Here is a 26,023-nt window from a genome sequence, read left to right as displayed (position 1 = left end):
TTGCATGGCAAAAGATAATTGAACGACGTCACGAACATGATAATAATGTAGATTTCATTTGAAAGTAAATTGATGTATAATTTGGCCCGATTGTAATCCAAATTACACTATTAGTCAGTAGTTACAACATAATTAGAAATAGCCAGCAGTTTTATGGTTGAAAAAACTCACTAATACTAAATATAAATTTACCAATTGGCAACGTGTAGTTATTTTTAATTATCTTTATTTCACTTTGCCGAATGGCAAAACCGATATTTAATTTTATAATTTTCTGACTAACGTGAAAGGTTATTAGTTGATATCTGAATCGTTGCAGCACGCTATCGATTCCACGAATTGATAATCGCAATCGAACAAAATGTATAAATTAAAAAATAAAGTTTGCTTCTCTTGTCAATTTCGTTGTATACATAAATAACGTAATATCAACATTCCGTCACGTACGAATTTACAACATGCAAGTACCGAAATCCCATTAGTACGATCACGCAAAAAAACATTTTACTTTTACATTGAAATATTGTTTTCAGGAACGAAGATCGATATACGTATATGACATATGAATGAATTTCACTCAACGATGATATTAATTATTTTAAGAGGAAATGAAATTTGCGAGGATGGCTATGTGCAAAACGCGTGTACACTCTCCGCGTGAATAAATATATGTGAAACATGTGTCGAAAATCCATAATATCTACGTGTACTGTCTATAGGTGTATAATGCTTAGATTGTTAATGCATGTTTTCGGGGAAGCGTAATGGCTGTAAGAGCTTCTCGGGTAGGCATACGGTTTTAGTACGTAATTATTGGATTAATACGCATTGTGCAAACACGGCACGTACCACACTTATTGTAGCAGCAAGACCCACGCTTCGCCGCGTAATTATGTTAGAATTCCTATGGGCCAGTTGTGTTTATCTTTTTCGTATCCTACTTTCCGGAAAATTCGATCGTTTAAAGCGACGCTTGGCCGGGCCGCGCTCGTAGTAATCTCATAAATATCCACGCTACGCTTGAAACATTTAATCAAAGCGGAAGAAAAGCAAACCAGGCTAACAGCCTGAAATAGGTAATTTAAATTACAGTGCATTCGTTCGGTTTGACGTACGTTCATGCTGACTTTTAGTAACCACTCTCTCCGCGCGAAAATAGCTGTAATTAAACCAAAAGTAGCTTACACTGATGAACTTTTAATGCTACGCAATTTAATAAGTATATGATAACGTATAGAAATGTTACTTTTTCATTTTCACGCAATATTAAATAACAATGCTTCATCATTTTCCTGCTTTCCGCGTTATTTATTCTCGTAATAATTGTAAAAAGTTATATAAATTTGTCGTTGGATTCATTCACGCAATTAGGACATTTTGAGTCGCATTTTATCAATGAAATATAAATACGGCAAACAGAATCTCTAGCGAGCTAGGTTAATATTGATCTTCCTTTTTCACAATTCATTATTAAATTTGATATTATCTTCAATTATAATGCATTTAATAGCTATTCTTAGATATTTTCATTTACGAGAAATCTTTGAACTTAATTTATCTCAATTGATATCGATTTTCCTACACTATGTCAAATTAACGAGAACGGCAAAATCGCGGATTGCACAATAAGCTTCTCTGCTTTATGTAAATGATAAATCCATCCAACAGTTAATATTTAATTTTCCTTTAACATTTTCGCGTTTCAAACACGTTGCAGCAAAAACGCGGCATCAAACGCGCTTCCACGTACGATCGCTTCTACAATTTTTCCGTGTCATCTGTGTAACACAGCAAACAGAAAGGATACATTTACATACCAGCTCACATGACCGTCCATTCCGAATTCCAAACTCTTTGATTCAGACGTGCGATTCTATTGAAAATGCACATGTTTTTGCATCTAAGCAGCACAGCGAGGCACGCTCTTTTCGCAACAATAGAACCAAACCAAATTCAGGGAACATTGTCGCCCGATAGTCCGGCTGCTAGTTCGGACAGAACTGAAATTTTCTTGCTGGTGATTCAGCTGACGGTATCGACAGTAGTTTCTAGCTGCCGTATACGCTGGTTCCGTTCTGCGGAAGAGTGTCCTCGAGCATCGCGAAGAGTCTGTGTACACAAAAGAGTCTTTTTTCTCTTTTTTGCGCTCTCTCTCTCTTTCATGAGATTTTGCTAAACACTGCGCCGGTCGGAAGTGAGTGGAAACTCGCATACGCGCGATAATGATAATCCCTCGCTTATCCGCGCAACGTTGAATGCGCATGAAACCGCGCCGATAAACTGTCATTGACAGCCGTCGTACTTCTGTCTTGTTTACACTTACTTGTGTGTCGGCGGAGTGATCATCAATTTTCAAGTTACTCGGGCAAAGTTTATTCCGCGAGCGGCGTGCAAAGGCCGGGGCTATTGTGAAGTTGTTCAAGTTGTTGGGGACTCACCCCGTTTTCCACCCACCGCGAACGAAACCCAGCCTTCGCACTCGTCGAGTTTCTGGTAAAGGGGTCTGCCATGCTTAGTATACCGCATGCCGGAATGTTCCCGGGACAAGATTATTTTGTATGTAGAACGCGCTACATTCTGACTACATCGACGAAGACGACGCAACTCCGAGAAGAATAAACGTATTTTCCGAGTAATTGCCGTCCGAATGCAACCTGAGCAACAAAGTTCTCCGAACGACGAATATAAGTGGGATATCTCATATTTATTGATATTTGTGTTAAGCGTGTTATTGCTTAAATTTCTCGTTTTTCTCTTGACGATAAAACGCTTGTAAATTCAACGAGTCGCGAAATAAGCATACATATTGAAAGTATTTTTCAGTTTTTAGAAAACAATACGTTTAGTTTTATCGATTGTCGCAGTATTTAATATTCATCTTTATAGACACGTGTCTCGTACTTTTTACATGCAATCTGACTGCTATACCGTGGAATTTCCCGGACTAGCTCTGGTGGAAAATCATTTTATTCCGATCGTTTTGTACTGTTCTCGTGCTATTCTAACTTTATTAAATTCTGAAGCATACACCTATGCTATACCTCCCTCCGTCTTCCCCCGTTGAGAAACAAATTTGTTCCACACAATTGCACATCTCTATTGATTTATTTCCATTGATAAAAAAAATATTCAACAATATGTGCAATACGATAATTCAAAGCCTCTACTTTAGACGTTTATTTGTCAAATAAAATTATCTACAACTTCGAAACTGAGTTTCATCTAGAAATAACTCACAAATGCTTTTGAATAGTTTCTTGACAAATTTTCTCTTTTACGCCAGCTATAAGATTAGTACTTCATATTACAAGTTATATCCATAGAATTACATGGTTTCTATAGTAGCTTAAATAATAGTGCGCCGTAATTCTAACATCACCTTCTAATATTAACGGGATTACGTCTAGACGTATGTGTGCGTACAGTTAGTAAGTGTAATAATGAACGCGGTGCAGATCCAGTAATTGAAGTTAACTGCTCAAAGTCGTGATCATTAATTATATCAGTGAAGAGACCGATAATGATTTTGACCCAATTAATTGCTCGAACAGGGTGATTTGCAGTACACGCTGCATCGGCAGAAAAAGATGTGCGCGTATAACGTAACACGTAAAAATAAATGGGGCGTTTGTATTCGCAATTACAGGCCGCGCGATCAATGTTGTTACTAAATGAATATCTACGTCAATTATTCTTTCTGCAATAATATATGTACACGTTATGAAATATGTTGTTAGATAATTATAAAAGCTAACAAAAAAATTATGATACATACGAAATGATTAACATATCATAAATAATTTATAAAACAATTTAAACAAATAACATTCGCATGAAACTTACGCCATAGATATTGAAAAATTTTACAAAAATCGTGACATTCTGTTATATTAATTCATTTTTTATGCGAAATACGGATTTTATTACGCGTTCCATTCATTTTTGCAAAAATTTATCAAATATTTTAATGAAGAGATTAACATATTGTTAGCGAACAATCTCTAAAATATTGTATTAAGCTTAAAATATATAGGATAAAATCCTATCCATTATATAAAGCTTATCCGATTCTTACCAGCATAGATCTTGTGTATTTCTTATTCATCAGATATTATAAGAACAAACTTTTTTCTGTCAAAAAATAGTTGGATCATTTCATGTAATATAAAATATTTGTGTGTAAAAATACTATTCACTATAACTTTCAACCATATCTATAATACATCATATATTTTTTATAATATTCGTTTCTATTAAATAAAGCCCCCCCTCCCTCCCCCTCCTTTCTTTTCCTCTCACTCTTTCACTCTTTACCGCAGTCAGAATCTTCGTCCGTTCCTTAGCGATCCTGCTTCCACTCTGCTGTATCTTTGTTACCCACTCAAAGTTAGTTTGAAGCACGCGACAAGAAAACAATATCCCCGTTCGTGTCTTTCATTCACTCTCGAGGAGCTTTTCTAGAATCGTGCTAATCTTTAACAAGGGAGCTCTACACCCTGTAACGCATTGTGCAAGATCTTACTGCTTTCTGTGCCTCGCGGAGCAAGTTTCGAACTCGGTACAACTTCAGTTAGCTTTGGACTTCTTGGCCCCCGCTGAATGCTACGAACGAAATTTATTTATATCTGTATACGCCACTTCACACACAATGCCGAAAGCTCCGTCCGTAAAGTCATACAATCATATTGAAATGAGGAATGCGGGATGTTTTTTCCGAATCACTCACAGATCTCTTGGATATCGCGGAACAGTAAAAATCTACAATATAATTACGTTCGCAACCGCTGGAATTGGTAAATTTGCGAGAAGTAATACAGAAAAATTGAGACACAGTGTCGTAAAATGCTTGATGAGATAACAAGTTGATGAGAGAATATAGTGATGAAGTTTCCAAGACTTCCGTTACCTCTTATATTCATGCTCAAAGTTGTAAAATGCGGAAGTGGAGGGAAAAATATTGCTAGGTTGAGGCGCGCTTTATAGCGCGGTTGATTGTGTGTGCGTAAAGTGGATACAAGGGTCTCCGCGGAGTAATGTATGGCGGCGTGGTTTTTATGCGTCTGCGAATGAATCAGTAAAGGCATTTTAGTAACGCGAAGTGATAATAAATTATATACACGAACCCGACACATGCAGGTCTCTGGAGATACGCTCGTGATAATATCGACGGGTAATCATTTGACACTATCATTTGATGGCATAAGAGTTATACATCTCTTTTTTTTGTTTCTTTTTTTTTAATTTTTTCCATGCACGCCAGCGTATCGATTAATTGTCATTAATTATTTTATCCTGTCATAACAAAACGTAAACAAAACGGACTAGGTTTATACATGACTTATGACGATTCTCTAATGAGATCACGTGTTTTATTTAATTCCGTAATTGCATGTAGCACTCATACGAGTTTATTCATGGCGGCGAGAGTGTCGCTTTAACGCGCTTACCATGATAAACGCGTCATTTAGCGTGTTTTAACTTTCACCGTACTTTTAACGACATTGCTTGAATTAATTATTCCTCGTGCGATCGAGCACTCGTTGCTGCAAGTAATGACCGACGCGTCCGAGAACACGCAGCGAGAGCGTAAGCCACGTCACGTAATTTTGAAGTGCAAACCTCTGTCACAGGTGATGAGCACGCGTCCATTAACCTAGTTACAAGTTAAGACATGAAGCTAGATTAGCTGCTCCAAAATATACTCTTACCTATATCCCTGCTCCGAGCTATTTAAATTACTATAAATTAAAATCGTATATCAATGCAAGCAGATGCAATTTCTCTTAAGAGCTATTTCGATACTCTAAGCGTGACGAAGCGTTAAAAATTGCACAATTTGCGGTTAATATCATTATATCTCGCTTATTTCGCATATTACGATATCAAAACGGAAAGTCAGCTCGGTTAATGAATTTAATTATATTATTATTTCCAATCCAATGAAATGGCATAATTACATTTATTATCATTCGTACCTAGTTCGTACATTAACAACAATTAATTAACAAAACTATTTCTGTTTGTTGCAGGACGATTTCTGACTTATCCAACGGGAATCACAACAGGTAAGATTTGAAATATTATTATCTATTTTGCGAAGCTAAATAGGTTATTCGAACCTGTTCAAATATTGTTTTGCTGAAAACATTGCAATTACAAATTTGAAAGATATGTTTGTGACAAGACATTTCTCTCACAATATTCACACATTGCGTGTTGAAAAATCCAAGAACGCGTTTCTTATTTTGTGCGAGCAACAGCGTTGCTTTCGGCAAACGTTCGAGAAAAACTCGCAATGGCACAATGCAAACTCGTGACTTGAAAAGATTCACGACATGTCGAGGACACGTTCCCGTGTCACGAAAAAATGTCGCGCGAGCCGCAGCAAAGAAACAAAGTGGATTACGCGCGGTGTATACTTTCGCCGTTAAAAGGAGAGTTTATTCCGCAGACGGTCTAATGTCGTAAGTTTACGGAGGACCTCCTTGGGAGAGGCAGAGGGCGCCTTCGACGGTTAGGGTATAGGTGTCAACGTTATAGGTGGCTTTTCTCCGCGCGTCTTATTCCTCCGGTCGCTTCGAAAGGGGCACACAACCTCGCAACATCCGTGTATTTCTCTCCCTCCGAGCGGCTGTTCTTCCCATCTCTATCCTACCCTCGCCGCGCAATGCCCGAAGGTATGTTGCAGCTTACAGTCTCACTGTTTATCTTCAGCCGTGAGCTTTTGTGTTTGCACAAGCTTCCTGGCACTACCAACCGCCGCGTATCCACATCGACCTCGTCCTTCGCGGCCTGTTTCGTGCAAGAGAACTACCGTGGTCCTCTATTTATTTAGTTTTTTCTCGTCGAGTTTGTGGATCTCCTGTAGAGGAGAAATGCTTAATTGCCGTGAGTGTCCGCGTCGCTGCACAAACCTTAGGAACGTTTCTTGACGGAGTCTCACCGCGAATTCTCAGCCGGTGGAAATTAAAATTCTTAGCCGATATAACGACGCGCGAATTGATTTTAACGTTTAGTCGCGACGCTGCTTTATTTGATATTTCCTTTAAAAATATATTACTATTCGTTTGAATAAATCCAATACGCCTTGCAATACATTCATATTTTTCTATCGCATTGCGATATGAATTTTCACGGATTGAAATTTTTTTAATATCTTTGTATTATATATCTCCGCGCATTTTTTCCGAATATCCATATTAATTGAAAGTGACGTCGGAATATTCACGATACATCGTCGTGTGCACAGCAAATGGTAGTTAAAAAACACGCTCGACGCGGATAGATATTAGAAAAGTTTTCATGCAAAGCCGCGCGTCAACGAGCGATGGCAACATCGCTGGCGTTGCGGTTTCGCGTTAAAAGAAACGTCTAAATTACCCGCGATAGTATCGAATTCAAAACCGGCCCGACGCGCGCGGGTTAAAAAGTCCAGTGCGGATACCGCGGGCGATGTTCCGCGGTAGTAGTTTTTGCAATTAGCGATATCGGCTACGTCATCCAACACGTTCGGTCAGCCGAACGACGCGATGCAACGGCTGGTGTGAGAGTGCGCACTTTGCAGCGTCGTCGGTGCGCCTGGCGCATCGCCAAATTTCCAGAGCGGACCCGTCCTCTTTCTCTTTCCCGTTTCCTGCACCCTTCCCCCCCTCCCCCCCCTCCCCCACCGCACCCCCCCGCATCCTGCCCCACACCTGGCTGCCGTCGACTCCCGCGTTCTATATATCGACGCCCAGGGCCATGCGCGTTATCAAACGATTTATATCGGTGTTTTGCAAAATTTGTGGAGCCGAGGCTTGCGACTGGCACGGGGTGCGCGCCCGCTTGGGGAATGCATTAAACGTTAACGGCGAAAATGGATAACGAGAGAGGCGGCGATGGTGCGCGCACCACTGGCAAAGAGCGCCTCGTGCATCGCCATGAGCCAAAAGATACCCACCGCGGCGTGTTATCAGGTTTAATCTAGGCTCGTTAATAACCTTTCGCTTTTGTGCGCGTACGCCGAGATCTGGGATGTACGGGGAGCGCGCTTACACGTGCTCGTTCGGCGACGGCCGGTCGAGGGCCGCGATTTATGCCTGTCCTCGATAGCGCGCGCCGTAACGCGAAAGTCCGGAAGCCACGCCTCGCGTTTACCGCTAAAACGCGCCCGTCGTGATCCCGATGCCGCTTTAAATTATCAGTCTTCTTTTGTGGACACACGTTGCTCGCAAACGAACGAACATCGCGTTCACGCCGACGCCGCCGCCGTCGCCGCGCTCGCGATAATGTCTGCAAAAATATTCGTCGCGTTGCCGCCGTGAGCCGCGAAATGAGAGTAAGCTAGTCGGTGGAAAATTTCGATCCCGAATTTTCGCAGCGTCCGGTGGTAACAAGAGATTCCACGGGAAATGGAACGTACGTTTCGCGTTAAGAGAAGTTCCAGGCCGCCAGGGATACGAGTCGACGGCGGCAGCGGCGACTTAGCTTCGAAGTGATTGCGTAAAGGGCGCAGCTGCAGCCACATTCGAGGATTCTTCGGGGAATCCGAGCAAGCACCGTCGCCGGGATAACGTCGGAGAACAAAGAGCGGAGTAAGCTAAAATAATTGCCAATTACAAAACCGAGCTGGATATTAACATTATCTTGGGGAGGCACCGTAGCGGACCGCCGACGTTACCTGCAGCTGCAAGACGATGAGTTTCTTTGTGAAAATGTTTTTCCGCGTTTCTCCGCCCTCGAGAAATCTCGAGGTAAGAGCAGATTGCCGCATGCGTTTTCTTCTGATAATCGACCGCGTCGCCGTCGTCGAGATAAAGGAGATCAGCTGCCTCCCGAGCGAAAGAGCGCGGACATCCGCTATGAACAATTATCGCTGCGGCTCGGAGCCTTTTGAATATTGTTATAACATGATTTTATCTACAAGCTTTGTGAAGAAATTCGCTAATACGAGAAAGGGGAAACGAAATCTTGAAAGCGCGCCCGTGCAATTACCGTGATATGAAGCGGTGCGTCCGAATGCCTTTGACTTTTTAATAAAATGACAATTTTAACAAATATACGGCTCTTGTCTTAACGACCACGGTAGAAATAGCATAAACAACACAAGGTGAGACACTTGTAATCGTCGACTTCAAGCAATTATCGAGAAGAATTCTGAATAGTTGTACCGAAACAGCCCGTCAGAAATAAATATGAACGACGGTGCTCCGACAGAAATAACGAGATTCCTCAACCGCGATTCACCGTTGCCGGCCATTATTTTCCATTAATTCGCTATGACAGAGAAAAACCCGATCCCCCCGGATTGAAGAGTCACTCGTCTTTCTCGCTCGGATTTCCGAGACGACCGTGCCTCGATTTCATCCGAGATAAAAGCGCAGTAGTAAGCACAAAAAGACGACGCATCATTCGCAAATCTCCCCCGATCCGCAGACTCAGCCTAAGATTGTTCAGAGAACGCGTTTGTATTAATTAAAACGTAATTAATCAGAATTAAATTGACTCGGCCGGATAGGGACGGCGGGTGCGAGACGACGAAGGAAATTCATTGGAGGAAATGGGAAAAGAACAGCACGGTGGCAGCAACTTTTCTCGATAGATCGTCCGCTAATTCCGCGTATTTTCGTAATCCCGACATTTCGAATCGCGAGAATAATGTAAATATTTCAGGAACATCCAATTAGTTCGAGAAAGAAGAGCGAAATTAATTCACCAGCGTTTGCTTGGTAGTCGCGAGATTGAACTTCGGTTACATCTACATGCATACGTATCTGGAGCGCGCGCGTAAGAATATTCGTGTTATATTTTTTTTATATATCAAAAGTCCTCGAAATATATATATATATATGTGACGCAAAATCATCTTTTCCGCGAGGTCATATTGACATACCGAGCAACACATTCCCTGATGCCAACAGTGCATTCCAAAAAGCTTCGACAAAAAGAGGCAAAAGAAAATTTTGATTTGCGCACTTTCATGTTGGTTTGCAGAACTGCGCCAGTGTGGTTTTCTGGTTATTGAAAGACCGCAAACGTGCAGTTTTATGTATAAAATTCAAGGTGTGCGACAGCATGGCATAGTGTAGGTACAATTGCTAAAGCATTTATAAAGTTCTTTTTCAAACGTTCGGTCCGTGGACATTTTAAGAGTCAACCGACTTGCTCGCGGTTCTTACATCGGTCTACATCGGCAAGTTCGGGGTTAACTGCGGCGAAACTATTCAACATTTCTTTTTCCTGTTAATTAAATACCGACCTTGTAATGAAGTTAAAAGAGTCGCCAACGCTTTAAAATGTTAAATGGAAATTGGGTCACAAACGTACCGTTAAACTCGTTTTTTTTTCCATTACTTCCCATAAACGCGCTTGGTCGATGTTCAGTATTTTCATCTATTTTTCAAGCATTTGCGAGAGAAACATTGTTGTGGCCGAAACTTGACATTGCTTTTCGATCCCTTTTTTTTATTTTTTAACAATTGTTAACAGCTCAGCGACCTGCTGCGGACGAATTTGAACACGTATTCCTCTGTCAGCGGTTGTGAAAATGCTAAGCGTATCAAAATCATGTTTCATTGAAATTCTGCAAAATTCATTGAGAACAGTATAAATAATGCGTACCTGAAGCTTTCAAAACTTACAAAAATAACAAAATCCAATAATGTCTGTCAGTAAGAAAAATATAATACTATGCATTATTAAGTGTGATAAAGTGATATATTATAATTCTTACCGAAGTCTATTATTCTTCTTAATAACATCGATATTTTAACACATTTATTGCTACTTCTCGGCACACCTGGCATACGATTTTCACGTTCAAGGAAAGCACTTGCAGCGAAGGCAATTCAGAAAATACACGATCGATGTGGCGAGAACGCGATCGCCGACGTAAGTACCTGCAATCGCGGCGCTTGCACGTGCCCAAAACTCGTAGCGCTACTTTTTCGCGCGCGACTTACCGAGGAGCAATAAAGGCAAACGACGCGCCGCGTCGTGCCGCGCCGTGCGATTTATTATCTCGCGGTAAGCCCGCCGACTCTCGAATGAATTGCTCGGTCGCAACTTTTTCGTAAGGTCCTCGGAGAACAAAGCCCGACTATAGATACTGTGTGATCGGAAGGACAATAGAATTAATGGCCGGCGAGGAGCGCTCGAGAGAGAATTTTTCCGCCCGCCGTCGTGCCACAGAGTCGTCTAACCCACCCCTATCAGCCTTCTACCCTTACCCCACCCTTGTGGGTCTGTTGCCCCTCGCGGCGTGAAATAACGGCTTGCCGCCACGCCGACGTTGGATTCGAAGCGGCGGCGGCGGCGGCGGTCGATTCGGGGGGGAGAGACTTCGGCGGGAATTCCGACGTTGGACGTGTCCAAACGTTATCGGAGGACGGTCATCGCTGAACGCCATCGGAATATAGAGACCGGGAACCGGATGCTACTCCGTTTCGTGCGAACATTTCCTTGCGCCCTTTCGTCAACAAGCTTCGTAGCGAGAGACGAATGAAAATGCTTCCCGAGAGTATATAATATTGTGTGTAGTGTGTACGCTGTTTCCGCAGCGGCGACGTAATGTAATATTAAACGAGTCCTATCGCGTCGACCGTTAGACGGACATTGTTCCAGGTCGATTCGGTGCGCGGATGTGGTTGCGGAAGAGAGAATAGACCGCTGGAATCGCGTTATAAGACGAAACGCGATGAGCCGTAATCTCGAATTTATCGAGGAATCGATGGATAGGAAGGAGGGTGAGTCCGTTTAAGAGGACCGATGTTGGTTGCCGCGCTGCTGCTGCTGGTGAAAAGGCCGCGAATAAATCGTGCCCGCGGAAGCGGATAACGCGTGAATCTAGAACGCCGAAGAGAGAAATCTGGTAAAAAGCAATGTCGTGTGTTGTCTGGGTTATAGCTCGTTCGAAAATACAGCTTCGTTCAGATCAATAAAACCTCAATCCCGCTCTGGCCCGCGGCTAACGGCGTTTCCTCGAGAAAACTCTCGTTTCTTTTATATATCCACTTCCCAATCGTGCACTGCCGAGATTGTATACTAAATGACACTAGCGTCGATTAAGCACGAGTCTTTGTGTCTTTTCAATCGCGCGTTATTTATTAAGCTACTACTGTTTATCAGATAGGAAATAGGAATCTGAATTTACGGTCACGACACGTGTAAGCGCACATCGCTCACGCCAGCCAATTCAATTAATCGTGAAATCATTAAGTACAATTCAACGAAGAGTATTCACGAGTAATTTGGATGAACGATCGCCGACAAATTAAATTTACCAGTTGCGCCAATCTTAACAGACAATTACATTATAGCAACGAAAGTCGCAGCGCGATGACCAAGAATCAATAGAATCTATGAACGTGCCAGGAATCTTCTGACCTACGTGCCTCCGTTCGACGAAACAACCGCAATCGGATCCTGTGGCAGCGATTACGCCGTAGTAGCCGCAAAAGCGCTTTAACCGAATGCACGTTCGCGGCGTTACGTCGACATCGGCGCACGGCCACTCGAAACGACGACAGTCGCAGTCGACCGAGCGAATCGCATTAATGATGGTTAGCAGAGCGGGCAACGGACGAGGATGCTTTATCGTGCTCCAGGCACGCCGTATGCGGACGGACAAGAAGCCGTGAGCGGATAATTATACGGAAGTTTCCAATTACGGATAACGCCGTAGCAAGTAACCGTAGGTGTTAGCAGTCAGCCGCTATCTAATCCTGAATCGAGTGGGGTCCTAGGACCTCCGGCAGACGTCGTGTGCATTAAGAGGATAAGCCGCTCCATGATCGTAGATTAAACGCGTAACGCTGCGTGACATTAACCACCGCTATTGCGTTATGCGTCGGGACGCGATATTCCGCGAATTTCGCAAGACGCAGAGAAGCTCATTACTCTATTAACTGGATTCGAGGATTAGTTGCAAAAATAACGCGGTATAAATATTTCGACGAAATACGTCGCATATAGATTTAGACAAATGTATTATTCTTGAAACTAATTTCTCTTTAACTCGCTGTCATGATGATCTATTTTAAAGTTCCAAGTAAGAAACGTTTGCAAAATCGGACTAATTATTAAAACATACCACGAAAAGACACCAAGAATGTTTTAGCCCTACCAATCGAAGCAAATTAATACATTTCACATTCTTGAAGACTAAACATGTTCGATTACAAGTGCGATACTTCTGACTATAATGATACAGGCAGACTCACTGCATTACTCACAATGTCACAATTCTACATCGCTAGAATAGTATTGTTATCTGTTAAGAACCGCTACGTGAGCTCTCGGTCTCGTTGAAATTGGCATTTTGCCCGATGACCTTTTCTCCAATGTTCAGGGCGCTTTAAGCGTGACCATCGCAGAAGCGATTATGCCAGTGTGATTATGTGCGTGCATATACAGTCAGCGAACCAAAATGGTCTTTCGGAAGGTCCGAGCTAAAAAGAATGTTAGTCTTAATGAGCTGGCCCACGGCCAGTTTCTTGTCCAATAGACTAACCCACCCTCCACCTCGAGTCAATTTGCTCGGCCACAGTCTTTTGGGCACAACTGCCCGCCGTCTGGCGGTGAAGAAAAATGCGGCATATACAGCTACTTTAATAACGCGGTTCACTTTTTACAATTCAATATTAACAATATTATATTCTGGTATCAAAGTATCAACTTTAAATATGAAAAAGATACTCGAAAAATATCTTTTTCTCTCTCGCGTTCTGATTACAACATAGTTAGCAAATAACACAAGTTTCTCGAGAACAGGATCGATATACATAAATTTTATTCGCATTATAATTAAGTATACAGATATACACGGCACAAAGCGCTTCCGCTGTGGGCTCTCCCCCACGCGAGCGTTCGCTTCGGGAACTATCGCAAACTATGATCCAAGTTTATACGATATACGAACACAACCGGCAGAGAAATCCGAAGAACGAGGAGCGGAATTACGAGAATTACGTTGATATCGTCTCGTGACCTTATCGATCGTTCGAAATCCTTTTCCGTAGAATGCAATTTGGAGTATTCGTTGGCTCTTTCCCGTTTCGTTACCTCCCGATGATGGATTACCCCATTACGAGCGGATTCTTTCTTCCCTTTTTTTTTCTCTTTCTTTTTCTTTTAACAAGTCCCTCTAAGCTGACCCAGTATCACGTGGCATAATAATGGCCCACGCTAGCGCACGCCAGGACAGCTCCTCTTGTTCCTTAAAACAATGGGACGTTACTTTGTTTTCTGACGTACCGTCGTTTCGAGCCGGCGAGCATACGCGAAATCTAATCCATATCCTGGCGAGGATGAAATTTACTACTTTAATAACACCGCGTACCGCTATCCCGGCGTGCATATACATACGTACGAATACACGCGCCCACGCCGTCGGCGTACCAATGTTCTCCAACTTCTATCCAGCCTCTGTCCGACAGACGGGAACGATTCCGAGTATTTGGGTCAAGTTGTACCCGTTGTTTGCTAGTGACCATGTACGCGCGCGGGCGTACCGTTGGCTGCAAAACGTAAATCCGGTACAACCGTGGCAACTTGTTCCCTGTCGGAACGGAAAATAGCATTGCTAATTTAACACGATGCTCCGGTGTTCGTTACCTGCGAGCAATGATATTTCTGCGGTGTAAAACAATGTCGAGACGCACATCTACTGACGAATTGTCCGAGTGCATGTGCCTCAAATCGTTGACGTAAACCGGCGTGGTCGGCGTACCGCGATGGCAGATACAAATTGCTCATTAAGTAAAGAATTACACGTCATGTGTGTTTAACGTATATATATACACTTCCATACTAAAAGAAATATAATCGTAATTTATTTTCGCTATTTGTTTTTTGATTTTCTAATTATTCAAATAATAATCTGTACAGTAAAGTAATTGAGATTAATTTTAGTTTTATCATTTGATATTCCAGAAAATATATTCTAAATTCATTACGTAAATGCAAACACGTGGCTTTAAAAATTTAATACCGTAGTTCGCTAATATTAAAATTTAACGATTTATCACACTTTTGAGAGTAGCGTCTTCACAAACAGTATTGGAGAAGAAATTTCCACGAAAATCCGGGAAAGCGAAGTGAACGATTCAACGGGATAGGCTATTTTCGTCTGTATATACACGTGCCCTGTAAGGGTGCAGATTGGGGCGAAGGAGCCGCTCCTTTATTTTCCTTACCTTACCTGCGTGGGACGGTCACGTGCCGCGACGCACGAAGAGCCAGGGAAGGAAGGAAGAAAGGGAGATGGAAGAACGTAAGAAGGAGGACGAGGCACGAGGGTTCGGGTGGATCCTGGATACATAACGTAACGGATGGACAGGCAAGCTAAGGCTAGATGGGTAAGGCTATACTCCAAAGCTAAACTACTTTGCCCTGAGCGTAGTGGGGGGGGGGGGGAGTTACGGGGCTTGAGTGCTAGCCGCTTGTTCTGTAATCCAATAGAGACCCTAAGACCTTTCCCATTCCATCGCCGATATAGGTACACACGCCCGTAGGTACACACTATGTACATTGGATACGTATGTAAATTTCAATATGGCGAGTCGAGTCTGCGCGTTTTTCTACCGTCTACCTGGACTAACCGAAAACAATCTACAATGCTGAGCGGAAAAGCGAACGATACAGGAAGCATTATGAACAGCGGAAAACAGTAAAAAAGGATTCACCGACGTAGAACTCCCCTCGGACCTCTTGAGATTTTGGAAATGCGCGAAATATGCGAAACTTATAGATGACATTCTAGGTGACCGACCACGAATGTTCTAGCGGCGGAACGTGCAATGATTCTCAAATATCCCGCAGCATCCAGAATGATTGGATAAGGCGTTCGAGCTGATACATTATTTATATTTATGCGAACATAACTCCCTTCCTTATTCGATATTACGAAAACTGTGAATATGCTGCACAAACGCGCTGAGCATTTCGATGGAAATCTAAATCGCTATTTATATCACGTTCTACAGCAATAGGATTTTGATACTCGATTGATACGACTACTATTATGACTATTATCAGTCGAAGAAATTTAGCCAAGTATTGATTCCGATGATTAAAATAATAATCGTCCATTTGCTGTTTCAATCAAACGTAATTAGTTACATAGCTCTCATATTAGTCCAATAAAAAAATCTATAATAATTACGTATTTAAAAGCTTTCATTAGTAATAATGTTATAACTGTTGTAAAAATCTGTTGCTAAAATAAAACTAATCTTTTATGTATCATTTTCATAGCTGACTACGTTTTAAACGGTTGCATTCGTCTGACCTCATTTTCTATTCTGCGCATAAAATCTCAGGGTAATACGTATATAATGCGTTTCCCTAAATACGCCGCTTTCCGGTGCATGCGCCTTCATTACATTTTCGTTATTAAGCTTTCTAAAAATTTTATAAGAGTTATGAAACATTATTTTATTGATAAGCATCCTTTACGTATTTAGCCAATTTTGCAATTTAAACAACGCCATTATGCAATAATAATGGTAGGGCAATTACATTTATCATGCCAAAAATACATAAAGTTTTGAATGCTTACAATCAATGTATTACACGAGCAATGCATCAAAAAATGACCGACAAATTTTCGATATAGGATAGCGTCTCGTCAGCGACTACATAGAATTCGCAGTATTAGAAGCCCATATCACGTAGTAGTTCATCAGCGGTGGAATTGGCCACTCTTCTCGAACATCAAGTTTTCTTGACCTGAAAACTTAATTCCTATGCTGCTTATATGAGAATACGACTGTATATTGGAATGACCACATTTATCATATATTTTAAGACAAGATTTTTTTTATAAAAGTGACATGAGACTTACAATTAGACATAAAATTTAAAAAAAATATGTTTACTGCATGATTGAGCTCTAACACCGGATTAAAATAATCGGTATAAACATTTATAAAATTCAACAACATTTTTTTTCAACCGAGTTTTGTTAATCGTAACAATTGCAGCACATCACTGAAGAATAAATTTATCGTAGAATATAAAACGGTAAATTTTTTCGATATAAAAACGTGTGAGTAAACACGTCAATATCCACGGTACAGTGCAAAATTACTGAGAAGGTAAAACAGCATCGGAAGTAGGAATATCCTGTGAATTACCCTGCGTAGTGTACCGACATCGATGTCGCACCCTTGTGACAGGGGTGGTTTTACTCGAGGTGGTCGGTAAGGAAGGATGGCAAGCGGCAAAGGGTGGCTCATTGCCGATGGAGTGTTTCAAAACCCACTGAAAACTGAGTACTGGAGTGAAACTCGAGCGATGGGGTTACCAGTCTGACTGATAATTTTTTGCCGTAGGAATGAACCAGCAACGATAACATCGTCGTTTATAGATATCATCGTTTGCCGATAAGCTGACAGAAATATTTAGTAACACGTAGAGAAGAGAATTATATGCGAAATAAACTACAAAACTGTCAAAATAAAATTTTTATCTTTAACTGTGCAGATAAATAATTATTAAAAAATTTCTATATCCAACTCTGTTGTCTGCTTGTCTAATAAATTATATTCTAATAATTACTAATGTATAGAATAATTTAACGTTGTTTATTTTGTATCAACATAAGAAATATTTTACTGGGTGCACAGATAGAAATAATAATCCTCGGATGTCTAATGTTTCGAGTGCGATCAATCGAACTCGCCCTACAAGATTTTGCGTGGCGTATTTTATTGCGACGCTACTTGTAAAAGCTCAAACGCGAACACCATTGTTCCGGAGTATCGATTTCACGGTTGCAGATATTCTTGCACGTGTCTTAGCTCGTACCGACGCTTTCAAGCGTGAATGCGAGCTTCCTCCACTCTTTACGACGGTCGCCGACGAAGTCGGGTCAGACGTCAGAAGTGAGTGACAGTCGTGCCGAGCCATTTTCTCATGTATAACGGCCCGACACCTTGCAATAAGAAGGCATGACAGAAAGCCAGGAATGGCCGATGGTTCTGACAGGTGCGCGCGCGCAAGCAAGAGTAGACCCTCGACGCTATAGACATTTTCATCGTGCCTTATTCTTGGGTTATTATTATCGCTCTGTCCTCACTTAAACTCTGAATTATTATATGTCGCTGTACAATGCAAGCGTTGCGAGATACTTGTCATCGCATTTCAAAGATTTTGCTGTATTACATCGCGCAGAGTAAATGTCGTCAACGTTATTTTATCAACGTTCCTTAACTATTATTCACTTACTTTTAACGATATCGTGAGCCATTTCCGTTCCATTTTCAAATAAGCGCAAATCACGTTAACTTGTCTTGTGTAAGAATCACTAATCGATTAACAAGATGATAAATTTGAAATGTGAAACATTTCCAATATAACTTGCATCGTAAATATTACGGAGTATAGATAAAGTTATACATGTACACCTTAAAATATACACGTACACTTTAAAATATAAGAAAAGTATAAAATAATAGACGTCTATATGAAAGTCACGAATATATGAATTGTAAATAATGCATTTCCGTTACGTTTTGTAGATATTTAATGATACAATGTATTATAAAGACGTAGAAATGGCATAAAAGGAGAAGAGTATCCATGGATAGAAACATAAAGCAAACCAAGCGAATAAAGCGATAACGATTGCCGTGAGACATTGTGCGACAGTATTGATTAATGCAACTGTTGTTATAGTGTCGAATATTCAACAAAGTACATTTATTTTAATTATTACGTACTCTGCGGATGCCGATGTCAATGTCGATGCAAATGAGAACAAACACGTGAACGCGCGTCTTTACATCCATTGTGTGTGTTCTTTCACGTTCAGCGGTGCATAGAAATAATCACCCTACGTTAACGTCTGCAACAATATGTGATCTAGCCTACGGCAATGAACTCGATTCATCAGTTAAGGTTATCGCTAGGAAAAACATATAACATATTAAACATATTAAGAGAAAGAAAAAAAATACGGAAATTAATTAGTAATTTTAATATTACACGCGAATAAATATTCACACATATAAATATAAATAATATAAATATTGTAAACGAAAATTAAGAGTTAAAGGCACAATAAAACTGTATTAATTATTTCAATTATACTTTCAAGATAAAGATATCGGCGGAAAAGGCTCAAATTCCGCGAACTTGCGCGTGCTATTTTTGTTAATCTAAAAAGCGGGAAGGAACGAGAGTGACGATACTTATGTCCCGCCCGACGGAGTGAAAAAAGGCAGAGATGTGCGCGGGTCGAGTTCCTCGCATTTCTTTTTCCACTGACATTGGAGAGTGATTAAAAACTTGATCCTACCGCGCCGCTCCATCTTTATCCATCCCATCTTTATCCGCACCCATCCATCGCTCTCTCGTCCTTCGAGTTCGTTTTACTCGACCTCCAACCTTTCGTTTACGATATAGGATAGCGGACAATATGGCGGAGTAATTGTTGTTCAGAGGAAACTCAGGGACGATGAGCAAGGGGGTTTACGGAGGGCAGTGCGGGAGCGAGAGAGAGAGAGAGAGAGAGAGGCTCGACGGTGTCGGATTACTGCTGGCATTGTGAAGTCCAGACGTGGAGAAGAAGAAGAGAAAACAGCGGTTGGGGCGGAGGTGTATAAGAACAGCGGTACGAGAGCGGGAACGGTGGATAAAGTGGAGGAGATAGGCAAGACGGCGGGGGCAAGGCAGCAGGGGGCAGGAACAGAAAACAGGGAGAAGGAGGAGAGGCAGAAGAAGAAGAAGTTATTAGAAATACCGTAAGAGAGAGTACAATACCACATCCAGTCCGGGGTAAAAGAATAAGGACGCGAAGGTGGATTCACCCTACTTCCTTCTCCCGTCCCTTCCTTCGGCTTCTTTCTGTATCTCAGACCTCGTCGGAGGAGTCGGCTTTCGGAGAACGTCGGCGGAATCGAGATGGCGCGAGACTACATCACGAAGAGAAAAAGGGAAAAAGAGAAAGAGAGAGAGAACCGGCTATATCTTGGTGCTTTCTTTATTTGCCGCGATTTATTTTATGATACACGCGCGCGCTAACAGCGACCGGCCACACACAGGCGAGCGGGGTCCTCGGTGTGTGCTCGGCCGAGTGGAAAAATGTGATATTCTCTGACAAATGGACGGTGGCGGCTCGTGGCAGAGATGTACGTTTAAATGCGATTGTTTATTTCGTGCTCGATTGCCCGCTAATACCAAATTTGTGATGTTCCGCCGGTTTATCGCTCTTAGTCCGCGTTATCCCGACGGAGCTAAGAGCATCGCGGCTCTCTGATGTGATCTTTCCTAATGTAATTCGAAACGCATTCATACATGTAATGATACATGGAGTCTGCGCGTTCGCGGAGTTAATAAAGCCACGGTAACGAAGGTACCGAAAGTTACAAAATAATACTCTTCTGCCGTGCAGACAGGAAATAATTCTTCATGCGAGCTCGTTTAGAGCCCGTAGCGTGCATAGTCGCGAGTTAATAAACATGCAGTTTATACGACCAACCTAATAGTTATCTCTTGCCATAACTGTCGTGTATTACGCTACGCGCGCGCAATTTTATACGTCCCTACCATTAGATATTGTCCGGCGTGTCTATTATCTCGTAGTCAGTCTAGTCAATAGTCTCCTGCTGCACGCACCCATACTTAGGCAAGCCTGTCCCATATTGCGCTTGTCCATTGTCACGTCACTAATATTCTCACTGGTCTCATCAATAATTTCACGCACCATGAACACAGTCTTACACGTGTCCATTTCGATATGATCCTCCGCGTTTATCTACTATCAAAAACGCTTGCGTAATTATAAGTTTTCATTAGAACAAATACCTGCATCTCTTTTAGATTTGCATGCAAATTGATTAACCTCGTGATATTTAGACGATCGTGCACGTTGTCGCCACTTGGCGAGCTGACAAACAATGTGACATTATGCTTTTGAAGGCGAAGGCTGTATTATTATGAATGGCACCTTATAGTCGGATATTGCTGTTGTTTTCAACGACAAAGGAATACTTGCGGCGAAGAACGCGAACGTGTATCTCGTAAGTGCGAAACGAGGAAGACCATTTCTGGGGTGTTGGTCAGTTGTCGAAGGGGTATCGGGGCGAAGGAAAGGAATGAGATATCGATGGCTGGGTGAGAGTAGTGGTGTAGCATAGACGGCCGTAATTGTTATCCGATCGAGACCAAGGGAAAGGGCCGCCGAAGGATGGATGTGACGTCACCCGGAACAGTTTCACCAATAATTGGATTTATGATCGGCGTACCTCCGTCTAACCTCACAGTTTGAAAATATATTATTTAAGTATCCCGATCTCGAATTTGCGACGTGTGACAGCGGAAATATGTAACTTGCTACACTGAATATCTAACGAGCCAATAGTGGATCCGTTTTCGAGTATTTATCGAATTAGTTCAATAAGTTTTAATTTGATTTCAGTTTAACACTGAAAATTTGTAAGATAAAACCTGACACAAAAGATTTGAGAAATAAACGCCATGAGTTAAGAGTCGCAAACAGTAATGCTCGTCTAATCTTGAATATACCGGTGAATGCGATTCGCGTTTACAGCGCAATCATGGCACGATCGGAGAAAGTTTTAATTACCGGTATCAATTCGCATAACTCGCGCAGAGCCGAGAATTCAAGGCTTCCCCAGGCACGGCTGAATGAAGTTCAGACGCGGTGCATACGCTATACGTCGGCGGAATCATTTCTCGCAAGTTTTAATTGCCGCTGTCTATTAATGCAACGATTATGGTAGCAATATCTGCCTTCATTAACATCGGCAATCCAAATATTTCAGCCTCCTCCCACGGAAAACAGTGCTTTTTCCGGAGTTAAAAGTGTTCTTGACAATAATAAAACAAATTACTCGGCTGGTACAGACCGGTAAGATAAATCGAGTCTATTTATACGTGTTCGGCTATGCGCTTTTGCTATTCTCAATCGTTCATTTAACTTGTCGGTATGCGCGGTATATATAGTACAGACATATCACTGTGAGGCTGATTTCGCAGTGATATGCTTCGTGCCTGCACCAGCTGAATTGCACTGATTGTATTCTCATGCAAAGTATGTCGTTCGTATTGACTACACTGTTCCGTTCGTATTACTGATTATACCGTAGCGTAACTGCTAAATGCGCATATATATTATATACTTTGTGTGAAGACAATATATAATTCCTAACGTATATACATCATTTATTGAGTTATTCATCTTTGTAAGAGTATTGTAAAAAATATCATTTTTGCAAACACTAAAATGATTATCTTTTTCGAGATAATCCCAATCGAGATTTATTAATAGCAGCATTCGAAACTGTGAATCCCTTCATTAATATTAATACGCGTGATATGATTGATTTTAAGACTAGTCAATTATTATTTGCTGCAACATGCTTGCTGAAATGCAAAGGATCATTTTTCACCTTACAATAGAAACATAATCGGATTTTGTAGCGTTAGGACTATCTATCTACACTCGAGAGGGCCTCTAATCTTTTTCAATAGTTAATAGGATCAGGGCGTTAATCAATCAAGTGCAAGGCAATTAACGTAACCTTTTGACAGGCGTTCTGTCCAGAATGCGAGCATCTGACGTGGATTTCTTTAATCAGTCACCCTCAATGCCGGAAATAAAGAGACGATGCGACACGAAAAGTAGAGAGAAAGACGAAAGGAAAATAAGTTGTAGCGCAAAATGAATCGCGCAAGTGAAACTGACAGGTTATTTTTTAATAATTGAAGAATACCTAGCTATATACTTTATATTTTAGTAAAATCAACCGAATTCTTGTCACTGTAAAATCTGTATCTCGATAACAAGACATCAGAATATGCCTTCTCAATTTTCTTACAAATAGACACATTTAATAATTCATTGAATTGTTGGAACTATTTGCTAAATAATTATTCGAGATATCGCACGAGAGTGTTCAATTTTCGTGAAAACTACGTTATTATCCTGTGAAATATAAGAAACCATTAGTTCCTCCTTTCAGATTATTTAACGAAGTCATCGCTCATTTCCGTCTCGCCCTTCAATTTCGATTCATCCGTGATTTTAAGAACGTACCTAACAATTTGACTTTCTTACTTCGCGTTCGTCGGACTACCCTTGAGGAAAATTGCTACCCATTTTTCTCCGTCATGCGGCCTCACCCCAATGAGCTGCCGTGAGTTAAAATCTGAAACTCGGCGGTACGAAGACGCGTATCTTACTCTCAGCAGAATAATCTCTTCGCAACAGGCTTGCTAAGATACTTGTATCCGATTTCAAGTATCATTTCAGATACGTGAATCAAAGTAATGTACGCATTTTTGATTGCAATAAGTAACTTGATAACGTGAATGTTATCATCAAGCGGTATTGTATCTCTATCGTATTATTTCAAATATAATTATATCAAATGCAATACAATGTGTGAATTATGCTATAATACAGAATTCATATATCGTGTTTGCGTAGATATCACAGAGCGTAACAGTATCATTCTATATCAATGAAAATATATTTCCAATAATCTTTAGCATATTATTGAATGTATATAAATATATATAAATAATAACGTTGCCATATTATATCATATGACGTAATCAATATTTTGAAATAATCATGATATACATTTAAAACTTGTAACATGTTCACTGAGCTGATAAGAAAAAGCAGAAAAGAAAATCAAGGAAAGCTCGGAAGTTGTTAAGTATCAAATAGGATTTGCCCCATTACACCGAAATACCCTCGTATTTCGGTTAGCCCTACTTGATGCTTACTTACTTGCACCCTTCGTACTAACAAGGCTGTATGCTTTTACCATTCCAATTCACACCATTCTATCTAATGAGCCATCGTATTTTTATTGCTTTAAAAAAGCGAATTTTAATGTTAATTGATCAAATGTAATTAAAAATATCTACTTACGCAACGTATTTTAAAATTATACTATTAAACAAACGCGATAAACGATATCGTTTAAATTAGTATATAAAATTAATAAAATTACTTTATAACATGAATAAAGTTTTTATAAATAATTAAAAATATCAACCTCAAGTTGATAGAAACAAATTTTTAACCCGCTATAATTACTTGCAGTAAGTACTTGTGTAAGTAAGAAATATTTATATTAAATTGATACGCTAATAATGAAAATAGGAAATATAAAACGACTACGATTGTCGAGAAAGAAAAGATACGTATTTCTGATTTTTAGCTCAGACCACGGCAAGAGCAATTACTTTAGGAATGATCGTCACGGGATAGGGCAGAGTGAACTCGCTTAAGGGAAGCGCGCAGGAGGTGGCACGGGATGCAAGAAGTGGATTGTGCAGCGACAACGTTAATAAATCTCTGGTAATTAGAAAGAATGTCCCGGGGAGACGAAATTGCTAGTGGGCCCGACTTGGTCGTTCATTTTTTACGCTACACGAGCGTTAAGATCTTTTAATGCTAGGTTATAAATGATTTGCGAAACCGGAGCGCGCCGTGCTCCGCGCGACGCATCGTATATATTCAGACAACCCGACAACTATTTGCTCGTTAGTCACATCGGATTTGTTACAATGAAATTTAAAGATAGACTGAGTCTCGAACGGTATCAATTTATCATTTCACGAGAAAATTTGTCCAATTTTATGCGATATTAATAATTTTACTGCCACGGCTGTGCCATGTAAAAACTAGATTGATGGAAACTGCATTAATAAATAACGATATATTGCAATAATGCATTCGTGTAAAAGCTGTATGTATCAATGGATCTTTGAGACTAAATATCAAACACATTAAACAAAACATGAAGATAATGCAGATTTAAGATATATAGATCTACACATGCATATATGGATTCTCTTGAAATTGGTATTCAAGCGATAGAAGAAAGTCATTATCAATGCATACGCAAGCTATAAATCAGAACGCAATAATTCTCCGGAGCGGAAATATAGTTAAACGTCTCAATTGCAGCGCGCGCCGCGCCAGCAAGTCCGGTTGGCAATACTAATTAAGAGCTAGTGTACTCTCCTGACGGGAAACCCCCAGAATCCGGAAACGAGGGTAGATGTAATTAGGATGAGTTGTGACGCCTGTAGCGAGGAACCCTTGGCTTCGCTGCTCGCGCTTCTCCCCGCGGCTGCACAAACACACGTTTGCGTGCGTCCCTGTGTAAAATGCACGCAACGCAAACCTAAGCCAGCTATTATCACCGATTTCGAGTTTGAACACTCCTGCCGAAACGCGTAGTATTAGTCTACGAATAATGTACGCAACGATTGAATTGATTATCATTATTAATCGCTCGAACAACCGCAATGACAAAGAATACGTAATTAACGTATCTCGAATTGGCCGTGTCATTCTCATAAGAGACGCCCCGCATAACGCTCATCTACAATCGTGGGAATCGCCATCGTGGCGGCTAGTTGGACTCGTATTAATGTTGTACAGTCGGCGCGTCGAATTAGCATAAAGTTCCACGCCGGAGTGTCGGCGCGCCCGGGAAACCAAACTTTCGCCGAACTCCGTGTGCATACGCGCGAATTACGCGACTACAGTGTTTTGCCCGCCACATTTCGTCCGCGTGTTGACTCTATTTCAAGAATCAATTTTCCGAAATGCACATTAAATCTTAACGGGTCGAACAAAAGCGAAAGAACGTTAATTCTGATTTTATTGAAAGTAGAAATTTTTTAAATGTCTATATCAATTCTTTTAATACATAAATATATTATTTAATGATCTTAAATAATAGTTAATATAATTGATTGTTTATAATTGATATCGCGCGCGCGCGCGCGCGCGTCAATATAATGAGATCGAGCAAATTTCAATATTGTTAATAATTCGCGTAAATTTTTCACAAGAGTAATTAATGCAACGAGAACTCAGCGTTTTAAGAGCATTCGCAATTTTTTATGTTGCGACATTTCGTTTGCACCTATAATTACTTCCGTACTGATTAGCAAAGCGGAATAGCGAGCAATTCGTGTATATAATGAATAATTAAGCGCGAATTTCATATGGTGGTGATATCGTTATACAAATTTTAATTGCATGATA

General features: G+C 40.9%; 1 protein-coding gene and 1 long non-coding RNA gene across 8 annotated transcripts in view; one reads left to right on the top strand and one right to left on the bottom strand.

The window, feature by feature from the left end:
- The window catches only part of Ten-a (tenascin accessory), a 482,645-nt gene that overhangs the window by 155,443 nt on the left and 301,179 nt on the right, over positions 1 to 26,023 (top strand). For all 5 annotated transcript variants that reach the window (XM_012360546.2, XM_067358589.1, XM_067358590.1 and 2 more), the window contains one exon: positions 6,030 to 6,065. The gene's annotated coding sequence lies outside the window, so the exon portion shown is untranslated. The remainder of the gene's footprint in view (positions 1 to 6,029; positions 6,066 to 26,023) is intronic.
- The window catches only part of LOC105668286 (uncharacterized), a 182,976-nt gene that overhangs the window by 59,601 nt on the left and 97,352 nt on the right, over positions 1 to 26,023 (bottom strand). The window lies entirely within an intron of this gene.

The sequence above is a fragment of the Linepithema humile genome, chromosome 7 (genome assembly GCF_040581485.1).
Source record: "Linepithema humile isolate Giens D197 chromosome 7, Lhum_UNIL_v1.0, whole genome shotgun sequence".
In the NCBI taxonomy this organism is placed as follows: Eukaryota; Metazoa; Arthropoda; class Insecta; order Hymenoptera; family Formicidae; genus Linepithema; species Linepithema humile.
The sequence above is the reverse complement of the archived record's forward strand: the minus strand, read 5'-3'. Positions and strand labels throughout refer to the sequence as shown.